We start from the raw sequence: 12,615 nt of genomic DNA on the forward strand, positions 1-12,615 counted from the left end.
TGGACCACGTGTAGAAGTACAAAATCACAAACCTCTTTGGGCATAAGTAAATAGTAAGGAGATTTGGGCTATATAAAGGATACCATTTGTAAACTCCCAGGAATTTACTTACAGCTTGACTTTCTCTTGTGGTGAACGTGACTGTGAGAGAAATGAACTGAGCAAGTTAGATCGTAAAAACTGCATGTCATTGCTTTTATATGGCCTTCACTTTGTGAACATTGTATGTTCCGACTATGTTTCTCTTGCAGAACTCTGATTTGAGTAGATAGGATGAATGTTATAAAATCATCTGACTCAGTAATGGGGAATTGAGGGCCTCATGGGAGAGTACTAACAAGATGTGATGCCAAGTTTTCTTTAGTTATGCATTTAATAACAAATCAACTTATCTAATTGTACATCATTCCTATTATTGCCAGTATTTTAAGAGAAATGTCCTCCCTTTTAGCTCCTTATGAAAAATAAAGAATAGTCCTGTTTGGGGGAATATATGGAGACTTTGTCTCCCAGATATCTTGTAAGTAATATATTGTGATTTTTTTTTGAAGTATGCTTTTATTAATGTTAAATTTCAGGGGTTGGTTTGTTCTATTTTTTTTTTTTTTTTTTTCTTTTTTGAAACAGGGTTTTACTGTGGTACCCAGACTGGTCCTGATCTCCTGGACTTGAGTTGTTCTGTCATAGCCTCCTGAGTACCTGGGACTACAGGAGTGTACCACTACACCACCTGAGGTTTTCTTTTTTTTCGGGGTTGGCGGGTACTGGAGATTGAACTCAGGGGCACTCATCCACTGAGCCACATCCCCAGACCTATTTTGTATTTTATTTAGAGTCAGGGTCTCACTGAGTTGCTTAGCACCGCAGTTTTCGCTGAGACTAACTTTGAACTCAGGATCCTCCTGCCTCAGCCTCCCAAGTTGCCGGGGTTATAGGTGTGTGCCACTGTGCCCGACCATTATTTTTAAGTAATTTTTTAATGTTTTCTGAAAGACATGAAAAGAAGAAAATCCACTCACTTAAATTATCTACTCATGTTACTATTTAAAAAAATACAGAAATTCAACTTTAAGTATTGGGGCCTTTTTATTATTTTCTATTCTGATTTTATAATATGTGACCAGATGGATTACATGAGTATTGGCCTTTTGGGGGAGTACCACATGCAAGTACCTAAAGAGCTAGAATACGACATACTCAGAGAATGAGGCATTCAAGGGACCCTCAAAAAAAAGGACAGATGCAACCAGATCCTGTCGTCTCAGGACCAAGCTTTGCCAGTGCTGGATGAGAGCAGAGAATGCTGAGCTCCTTAGTAATTGAGTCCTATGTGTGTACAAAAGGTCCTCCTGCTTTTTGCAAGCAGTATACTTTTTTTTTTTTTTTTTTGGTACTGGGGATCGAACCCAGGAATGCTTTACCATGAACTAATCCTTAACCCTTTTTATTTTCTATTTTTAAGATGGGTCTTCTTAAGTTTTTAGGGCCTCACTAAACTGCTAAGGCTGGCCTCAAACTTGTGATCCACCTGCTTTATCCACCGTGCCCAACTGGTAGATAGTATACTATGGACAGCTTATTACCTGCATGTTACATTGCAAAATGCTTCTGAGTTAGCTAGAAACTATGATTTTTGTTTGTTTTTGTTTAAAGCAGTTCAGTAGTTACATGTGAATGAGATTACCTTCTTCTCTGGGCAAAATAGGTTATCAATTCACACATGATTAAATGAAATCAAAACTCTGTACTCTTGGTCTGCTGTACAGACCCTGAATTAAAGTCAAAGGATTGCAGTAGTGGGAATACACACACGCACACACATACATACATACATGCACACACACATACATACACATAGTTGTCCCTCTGTATCCACAGGGGATTAATTCCAGGGCCCCTCACCATGAATGCTTGCAATCCTCCTACATCAGCCTCCCCAAATCACTGTGATTACAGGTGTGTGACACCATGCCCAGCTTCCAAATTCTTCAGTGTATTTACTATTCACATTATTAGCACTTGTTAGCATATTGAGCTTCCTAAATTATTAGCACAATTCCTAATCATATGGTACTGAGGAACTTTTATATTTGATGAGAAACACACAAAAAAGGAGGTTAAAAAATCTGTTTTGGCAAATGGAAGTGAATGAGACTAGGATAGCAATCCTGGCTGATTATAAAATATCTTTTCTATGCATTTGATTGCTTGGACTAATGATGAAAACAGGCACTATCTAAGTTAGGTTAAGTTAAACTTTGCTGAGGTACCAAGTAAACCTTGAAATCTCAGAGGCTTAACCCATAAAACATCATTATTTGTTCATATGAAATCTTTTGTTGGGCTCCCTTACAAAAAGTGGCTCAGGGATTCAGTCTGCTGCCCTCTTACAGCTACCCCTGCCATTACACATGATTCCAGGTGGACACAGTAAGAAACGAGCTAGTGCAGGTCACACACATAAAAGCTTCAGCCTGGAAGTAATGTATGTGTCTTGTGCCCACAGCCTACTGGCTTAGAACTAGACTTGTGACCTGCCTGACTCCAGAGGGAAAGGGGTCATGGGAGATAGAGATGAACATGAGGATAGCCAGGTGCTGTGGTGCACACCTGTAATCCCAGCAACTTGGGAGGCTGAGGCAGGAGGATCATAAGTTCAAGGCCAACCTCAGCAGCTTTGTGAGACCCTGTCTCAAAATAAAAATTAAAAAGGGTTGGGGGCATAATTCAGTGATAAAGCTGAGTTCAATCCCCAGAACCAAAAAAAAACCAACTTGATAAGAATATTCTCTGATCAGTGAACCACTGCTTTACTGTACTCTCTCATTGCATCTCTGGAAAGTTTTCTGTACACCTAAATAAACTAGGTAAGTTTTAGGCCTAAAGCATAGATCTTAATGAGTTAACTATCCCATTCAGCAGTGGTTTTCAAAGTGCGATCCCCAAACCAGCAGTATCAGCATCACCTGGGACTTGTGGGAAACTTTCTTAGGCCCTTCTTAGGTTTCATAAAAAAACTCTGAAGGGTCAAGTACAGTGGTGCCTGCCTATAATCCCAGTAGCTCAGAAAACTGAGGCAGAAGGATCACAAGTTCAAAGCCAGTCTCAGCAACTGTCTTAAAATAAAAAATAAAAAGGACTAAAGATGTGGCTCAGTGGTTAAGTGCTCCTGGGTTCAATCCCTGATACCCCGCCAAAAAGAATACCCTAGAGGGCCAGGGGTGTGGCTCAGCAGTGAAACTCTTGACTGGCATGTGCAAGACCCTGATTCCATCCCTAGCACCACACACACACACACACACGTGAATGCAAAAGTTGTGGAGGTAGGACCCAGAAATATCTTATCCTGAGCTCTCTAGTTACATTCCAAAAAACAGGTGAATCAAACGCGGTAGCATCTGTTGAACTCAGGGTGGATGAATTAAGTCTGGAATAATGATACATACTTGTTAGTGTGTATGTGCAGGAAACATGTCCTCAGGAGAACATACATAATAGCAAGCATTTAGGGAGTTGTATTATATGTCCCAATGTTTAAGCACCTTATAGACATGACTCATTGTTTGCTACAACCATATGAAGTAGGTATTGTTATTATCTTCATCTTACAGCTTAGGAAACTGAGGCAGAGAGAGTTTCTGTAACTCTGAAGACAGAGCCCACAAGGTCAGGCCACTTACCATAGCTGGCAAGTAGTAGAGGCAGGATTTGAACCCAGGTGATATGGCTCCAAAGTCTACTTCATAACTACCGTGTGGTTCAACCTGCTGATCTCTGGGTGGCAACCCACTAGGACCTGTGGTAATTTTTTCACTTTTTCTTGAATGGAGATAGTCTGTGAGAATTAGCAGGAAGTGTGGTATGCTGGTGACAGTTCACATTTTAAGTTAAGCCCCCTCACCACGAGTTTCATTCGTTGGTGGTTTACATGTGTGGTGGGCTCGTGACAGTGTTGGCCAATCTTGGAGGTGCACAGCTAGGCAGCAGTTGCCCAGTCATTTAAAACTGAACAATAAATAGAACAGGGTTGTTAGGGTTAGAACCAGGGAGCTAGTGGGAAGTGGTTTCTCAGTGAAATAGTCGCAGTACAAGAACATTTTCTTCAGTTAACCTATGTGCAATCTCCAGACTCGAGGGAGAGGCCCTGTTCTCATCACCTTCCCTTTTGATTCTTCTTACTTTTCATTTTCCTTCATCCATCTGCCCTTCCTGAGATGCTCATCTGAGTCCCGATTCCATCAGGTGTTCTGAACAAGGTTTCTGTTAAGTCTTTATGAACGTCAGTTTTATTAGAGAAAAATGCGTTTTTCCTTCCAAGAAACTGGTTAAAAGGATTCTCTACCTTCCATTTGGGAAATCTAAATAGAGTTAGACTGATTTTAATTTTGAACTGATCAAATAATATTTTTCCAAATGACATTTAGAACTGCTTGTTTCCTTGTATTTTTTTAAAATTTGTAATTATTAACTGCCTTGTCTTCCAAGTGAATCTGTTATGTCTGTTGTTTAGGTGGCCTTTGCTGGCCTGTGTGTTTTCTTGCCTGCTTTGTCTCTTGTGCTTAGCAGACTAGAGCTGAGAAGGCTCCTTGGCAGCTCTGCCCAGGACAGTACCAGCTTTGACTCTAGGTAGAGGATAAAGATAGCATCACCCTTTTCGGGTTTCATGTTGGCTGGGAACAGCTGCTACGCTTTGTATAGCCCTGAATATAACATTTCATTCCTGAGTTCCTAAAATTTTTAGTTTTCTCCAAACCAGGGCTTAACCATGGGGTTTTGACATGCAGACTGAAAGCTTAGAATTTTCCTTTGAGAAACACAGTTTCTTGTCTTGTTTTTTTAGTAATTGACCAGAACAGAGATGGTGGAGGGAGAGAGAGAATGCTATTTGCATAAGTTGTTTTAAAGCTCCATCCACTTCCTTTCCCTTCATCACTTTAAATGGTTTAATTTGCTTAGGTACTCCAACAGAGGTGTAGATAATTGAAGGAAATCTCAAGTCAAATCTAAACAAAAGAAGAAAGAACTGACCTAAAAAAGAGCAACTGAACTCACACTAATTGAATCACACTTTTGCCCAGACCTGCTGAACCTGTGAGAACAACTCAGGGACAGAGTGCTCTTGGTGGCCTCTTAACAAGGAAGACCTGCCTTTCCCTTGCCGATCTCCTAGTGCATTCTGCACTGAGCCACATCTGGGCTAGAGCTGCAGAATGTGAAAGCCATTTCAGGTTGGCACTCGGAAACTGTACTCTCTCCTCTGGGAGACCTGGTGCCCTTGGTATTTGTATGTGGAATCCTCAGGCATCCTTTGGAAGAAAAGTAATAGGCTTGCCTCTTACAGCTGGAACGTAAGATGCAGTCATTTGAAATGGCATGGTATGAACTTTCCCTCTCCTTGGCCAGCCATCCAGAATAGAAAACAGGATTCCATAGGCACCCTGAGAAGAAGGGGATATCAGAGTGCCACTTCACTGCTCCCTGGACCTGTTCTCAAGGGAGAAAACCTTGTGGTCACGTGGCTGTAAATACCTAAGCTAACCAATGGCATCCCTCTCCTTTAGCTTCCCTAGCTGGGGTTGTTGGAGAACCAGGAGTGAGGAAAGAGGACTTACTTATCTCTGGCTGCCTCTGGCTGCCTCACCGGCTTCCTGGGGTCCTTGCTCCTACCATCAATTTCCCCTTTTCCTTTTTCCTCCTCATAGCATAGGATCACTGCCTGTTTTCTGGGGATTACTACTGAGTAAACTATTTGAGTGCTTCTGTGTGCTCAAGATTAAGAACATGCAGCAAAGACCATCCTTGGGCACCCTCTCCAAGGTTCCTCTTTGCTCTTTCATCTTCCTGACTCGGGCAAAATGCTCCGCCCACTGGCTGCTAATGTGTTCCTACTTATCTGGATGCCACCTTCTCCCTCCTGAGGACCTCATTCCTGCCAGCCTTTCTTCCTACCCCGGTGACTTAATAGGGGTGTTCTTTGTGTCCCATCCTTGAGTCTCATTAGCTCAGCTCAGTTGGCACAGGACCCTCCTCTTCCAGGAGTCCATCCTCAACACTCATCAACTTTCTGGCTCCCTCCTCATTTTGTCCACATTCAGAGTCTCTAAAAAAAGAATTTAGCCTAATCCCCTTAACCGTTGGAAACTTCTTCCCAATCCCAGTTCTGTTTCCTGTGGCAAGAGAGACTTTGTCTCTTCCTCCATCTGTTCTTTACATTGTCTCTTTAGCCTGCCCCAGGACCTTTCCTTTCTTTGAAAGTTATTCTGGTTTACCTTTCCCTTCCTATTTCCTTTGTTCCCTTTTCTAGTCAGGTCTTCCTTCCCTGCAGTACCACACCATGTTCAAACAGGTTCGCTGAAAACTCTTACGTCACCTTTCTCAGTCTACACTGAGCCTACACCCCCCAGCGCCCAGACCCAACCCCAACTTTCCCAGTGCCCCATAATTTGCCCCCACACGCCCTCTGTAATCATCCCCTGCCCTCCGCAGCTCCTGGTCCTTTCTGGGTCTCAGTCTCTACCTCTGTACCTCTCCATGTGCACTACAGCAGTCCACACTAGTATCTGCTCTTTCTGGACCGAAAATTAGTACTCCATGAGCAACACTTAATTCTCTTACTTTTTTGTGCTTTCTCTGTTTCTGGTTTTTTTTTTTGTTTTGTTTTGTTTTTTTCCTTCTTAGATGATGAGTTCATAGGTGCTCTCCTTGCCCCTTCCACCAATCTAGTACTGGGTCAATAATTGCTGATTGAGGTAACTGACACGTATCCCAATACTCATCAAGAAATATTTGAGGGTCTTAGGTAGAGTATTTTACCCCCGGGTCATAGGGAGGGGGATCAGGTCCCTTTTTTTTTTTTTTTTTTTTTTTTTTTAAACAGACTTTTTTTTTAACCTCTTGAAAGCTTGAAGGCTTGAAAAAAATTGGTCAGTTTTCATCTTCAGATAAACCAGAGAAAAGAAGGACTGAGCCAGCTCACCCACCCACTACGAATCAGTCACTTTCCCTACTCCCCTTGTTGTGACTCTTGAATTTTATAGTTGATGTAATTCTTTCCAATTATAGCCAATTTATGCATTGCAATTTAAACGGAACTGTTCAGTGCTTAGCGGGACTCAGTGTTAATTCCTGGATTTTATTTAAAAGACTCACTAAGTCCCCTGTTAACTTTTGTTAATTGCAAAATAAACATAGCCCATAAGACCACCATCTACTCTCTGACCCTTTTGAGATCCATAGCAACTGATAGCGTGGGGGCTTCATTTATACCTACCCTGAGGTGCTATTTCAGAAAACCTCGCACCTTTGTTGGTCTAGAGTGGGCCACAATACACACTCAAGTTTTAACCTAATAGTTGCCATTAAGAAACTAACTGAAATTCCAGCAGTCATTCCTGAAATAACTGAGGTGGGGACAAAACCACACAAAGGCAGTGACATAGATGGAGCCCATTGTGATCTCTCCCCACCCCTTTCTTTCCAGGAAGGGGAGTTCTGTTTCAAAATGATCATGTTTGTACCACGTATTGGGGGATTGTTTTGGAAACTGATTTGAATAACATTTGTTGAGTTATTGTCATTTATTTGCCCACACTACCGTAGGTGAATTCTATCATTTATCTCATCTTCACAAGAAAAGAGAAGGTTAGGAGATTTTTTGCCAGTGATAGAGTCATGCCCAGCGTGCTTAAGTCCTTGGGTTCCATCCCCAATACCACCCAAAAAAAAAAAAAAGGCTTTGGATCACATTAATTCTCCAAAGATAGGATCTAATCTCCTGAGGCAGACCACTGCTGTAGTTCTGACTTCTTGAGAATCACAGATTCTTTGGATAATGTGGTAAAATTTATAACTTTTTTTTTATAAAGCATGAATAATTTCATGTAAGGTTTCAAGGGTATGGCTGTTGTGTTTGTCTATAAAACAGTGGTTACCAACCTATCTGCACTATCTGGTCAGTTTAGCTGGCCCATAGAAGGCTTTCAGTACATACTTACAGAATGAGGTAAACTAATGCCCACTCTGTCAGGCATGTTTCTGACAAAAGATATATACATTGGGGGAGGGAGGACAGGGAGCAGTTTACATTTTCAAAAGGATTGTCTCTTGATTATCTTTTTCCTTGTATATTTTTTAAAAATCACATGATTAACAGACATCAAATTATACTTTTATTTTTAGAAATATATATATACTTCATTGTAGGTGACCAATCCTAGGCTTCATCCATGCTTTAAATATACTGCCCTACCGACCTGATTTTATTTTTTTTGTGGTACTGAGGATGGAACCCAGAACTTCAAGTACGCTAGGTTAGTATTCCACCATTGAGCTACATTTCCAGCCTCCAACCTGCTTTTTACTTCTATTTTATTCCAGTCTGCTTTTTAAACATGACCTAGCATTATAAACATTTTCCTGTGTTTTCATACATTGACCTTCATGTTTCAGGTGGGACCATGTTGAAGCAGGTTTTGAGTAGATGAGGCAGTGTGGGGATGACTCATCTGGAAGAGGTCAGCCTATTTAAGAGATGTCCTTCTCTTGTTGGTTTCATGTGTTATTTCCCTCTATACACTGAAACTTTTAAAAATATTGAGCAAAGTAAGATACTTCTGGGAACTGCCAATTCAACTACCCTTGAAACCTTACATGAAATTATTCATTCTTTGTAAAAAGAGTTATAAATTTTACCAGATTATCCAAAGAATCTGTGATTCTCAATTTTACCTACATGCCCGTAGGTAAAACCACACTGTACTGACTTTCTTCCTCCCTCAGAGTCTAAAAACCCTAGAAGCAAACAAGTTAAGGACTACGGTGTAGTAATGCAAAGTTACTGGAGTAAAGACCTAAGCTATCCAGTGGAACAGCCACTAGTCATGTGTAGCTGGTTTTGTTTAGTTTTGTTTTGTTTTTATGGTACTGGGGATTAAACCAGGGTCATCTTAGTACTGAACTACATCCCCAACCCTTTTTATTTTTTATTTTGAGATAGAATCTCACTCAGTTGCTTAGGGCCTTCCTAGCTGAGGCTGGCTTTGAATTTGCAATCCTCCTGCCTCAGCCTCCTCGATCTCTGAGATTATAGGTGTGCACCACTGTGCTGGGCTGTAGCTGTTTTATTTTTTTATTGTGCTAGGGATAGAATCCAGAGCTTTGTGCATGCTAAGCAATTCCTCTGCCACTGAGCTATATCACCAGCCCACATGCAGTGCTTTAAATTTAAGTTAGTCTTAATTAAAATTTTAAGTTTAAATCCTTAGTCACATAAGCCACATTTCACAAGTAGCTAGTGACTGCCATATTGGACAACGTAGATAATGTACATGCCCATCAACTGAACTGCACCACTAGAGTTCGTATTATTTCAGTAAAATGTTTGATTCAGGATCTAACCTGTTAGTTTTATTTGATAGCCTCTTTAGAGAAAAGAATCTGCTGGGCCCAGTGCCTCATATCTGAAATCCCAGCTGAGGAAATGGGATTCAAGTTCAAGGCTAAGCTTGAACTTGGAATGGGATTCACAAGTTCAAGGCCAAGCTGAGCAACTTAGTGAGACCTTGTCTCACAATAAAGTGAGAAGAGCCGGGAATATGAGCTTAGTACTTGCCTAGCACATGCAAGGCTCTGGGTTCAGTCCACAGAATGGTGGGGGTGGGGTGGCAGGGGATGATTTTTGTTTTTCTTAGGAGACACCTTGGGAGTTTTATATTTGGTGAAGTTTTCTGTGAGCTTGTGACCTTCTGTAAGTTATACCTCTTTAAGCACTTTCCCCCACATCAACTCATGATGGTCAGTTTCATTTGTAGAACACAATTTAGCAATTAGTACATTATTTCCTTTTTTTAATTCATTTGTTTTTGCCATGTTGAGATGGAACCCAGGGCCTTGGGCACATCACACTCCGCCACTGAGCTACACTCTCAGCCCCAGTACACATACTAGAGGGCCGCATGTTTCATGTTTCATTTCTTCACCAGCATTTTATCTTCCTGTGTCCCAGGGCCCACTTGCCCTCCTTTATCCACCTCTTCCCAGACCTTCTGCTTTTGTCATCTGCTCTTCTCTGGTTGTGAATGTTTTCTTTAAAACAAAACTCTTTTCTTAATCCTTCTGCTCCATAACCAGCCTCATCCTGCTGTCTGCTCTTCTCTCGCTCCTGTGCGAGGAATTTCCTCCCATCTCTGTTAACTGCCTTGTCATCCACTGTGTCTCCCCATGCAGGTAGCACAGGGTCATTCTGAATGCTGTCCTGGCCTTCACAGCCAGGATATTCTATCCTCTCTGTTCTTCCTCTGTAATGCCCCCCACCCAGTCAGTGCCTCTTCTTGTCTGCACTTTGGACTGTCATAGTCACCTCCTAATTGGGCTATATGCCCCTCCATTTTTATAAAACTTCCACCAACACGCTTGCCTAACTTATATGAGGCACTTGGTTTGATCCTCAGCACCATATAAAAAAAATAAAGATATTGTGTCCATCTATAACTAAAGAAGAGATTTTAAAAATTGGGTAGGATTAATTCATCCTAACCATGGAGTCTCTCCCCCCCCTCCCCCTTTTTGGAGACAGGGTCTCTCTAAATTGCTGAGGGCCTCACTAGGTTGCTGAGGCTGGCTTTGAACTTGGATCCTTCTGCCTCAGCCTCCCTAGCCGCTGGGATTACAGACATGCACCATTGTGCCTGGCTCATTCTAACTTCTAAGGGGGGTGGGGTTAGTAGGTTCACCGTGGCAGGATAAAGTTCATCCCTCTCTGATGGAACCTTGACCTCGGTATCCTTCTGCCAGCCCCATCTTTGCCATTTCCCCCAGTCCACTCTCACTTCTTTCTCAAAATGTGCTGGTATACTCTGATAGCTCCCAAGGGGTTGGTTTCCATGGACTAGAAACAATGTAAAACGTTTGCAGTTAGACGTGGGGTTGCCTTTTTGTTTTTTAAGTTAAAAAATTAAGAATGAACTTGGGAAGCAAATTATATTGAAATGCAATTGTTATGTGCTAGGTAACTCTCTCCCTTTTTCTTTCTCTTTTAGGGCCTTAGACATGCTAAGCAAATGTTCTTCCATTGAACTACTGCCCAGTAGCATTTAGGAACTCATGCTCTCTCCAAGCTGTGTCCCAGCTTTTGCGTGTGGCTTAAAGCAGTGTCCTTTCCTCAAGCTCATGTTTACTTTTGCCCTACTTCCCTTAAGCTGGATGACTACCCTGGTGAGCCCCATGGCTTCAAAGTGTTTGGCTCATGCTCCTCTTTCCTTTGGGTTGGAATTTTGCTCTTTGTTTCTACTCTGTCTCTCAGCCTGAGCCAGGAGCTCAGCATCTTACACCTCTTTGGAACTTCAGTGGACTCTAGTGCCTGAGCATGACCATCATCATATCTCAGGTTTCTACACTGATACCACATCTTGTCCTATATCTAGGGCACAAAAACAGTGTAGGATATTTTAAGCAATGAATTTTAACACCTTGCAGAGAAGGCACACTTGTATGTGCTTTCTCTTATGTTTTGGATCAAACACGCTCTGAGTTCAGCAACAATAGACCTGTTTAACTCCAACTGCAGCAAACTGAAGAGGCTTTTTTTTAGTGAGATATGTGGTTGGGATTTAAGAAACAATACATAAGTACAGTGACACTGGAAATTTTAAGGCCTGGCAATGTTGACAACATTAATATGTTCCTTTGTTTTCTCTTTCTACAATCTAAAGAAAAAAAAGAACTATAGGAATGTTTACCTAACATTGTGATTGTGAATACTAATATTGGACTATAAATTTGGATTGAGCAGAATATATTATTAGAACCACTACTATGGTACTTTTTAAAACTTCCATTGCATATCTACCTTCTAAACTCTTTCCATTAAAAGTGAGTCTTGGCTAGAGGAATACAAAAATAAAGTCATCATCACAATTAGTAGTTAGTTCTTTTTTCATGGAGTGATCCTTAAAAGGATTATTCTTACCTTAGCCAAAGCACAGAATTAAGGGATAACTGCAAAGATTAAAGAGATGGTTGACTTTCCTGCAGGTAGCCAATTGTATGATCTCTTAGACCCTTGGTTTTTTTTTGTTGTTGTTGTTTGTTTGTTTTTGTTGTCATTTGTTTGTTTTTGTTGTTGTTTTATTTTCCTTAGGAAACTTCTTTATCCAGACTAGGAACACACCAGAATGTTAGTGACTTCTCAGTACTTTATGGAACTGTGTTAGGTACAATTCTAAATTGGTTAAGTAACTGATGCCATTCTTTTGCATTATATTTTGACTTCTGCGTTTTAGTTGTGGTGCTGGCAAAGCATGAAATTGAGTTTGTGTGAGCATGTGTGCACTTGGGTGTAGTGGACTGTGTTTTCTTTCCAGAATCGTAATGAAGCATCTTCAAGGGCTTTAAAAAAGTTTCCTCAGGCATATTCAGTGAGCATCATAGATGCTGTTGTTTCGCAAGTTTTCTGTTTTCTTTGTCTGTACAGGTTGTTCCTGACTTCTTGACTGGGAGGAAATTGAGGATGCTGAAGTGTCTGCTGTTTGGCTGGTGAGGCTGAATCAGTTAGCTGGCTCCTGTTCTCCCATGGCCTCTGACAGGCTGTATTCTAGATTGTGCTGGGAGCAGCATGGC

At 41.3% G+C, this 12,615-nt stretch overlaps 1 protein-coding gene across 5 annotated transcripts in view; it reads left to right on the forward strand.

The window, feature by feature from the left end:
* The window catches only part of Rreb1 (ras responsive element binding protein 1), a 135,534-nt gene that overhangs the window by 37,018 nt on the left and 85,901 nt on the right, over positions 1-12,615 (forward strand). The window lies entirely within an intron of this gene.

Source organism: Sciurus carolinensis, chromosome 7 (genome assembly GCF_902686445.1).
Source record: "Sciurus carolinensis chromosome 7, mSciCar1.2, whole genome shotgun sequence".
Taxonomy (NCBI): Eukaryota; Metazoa; Chordata; class Mammalia; order Rodentia; family Sciuridae; genus Sciurus; species Sciurus carolinensis.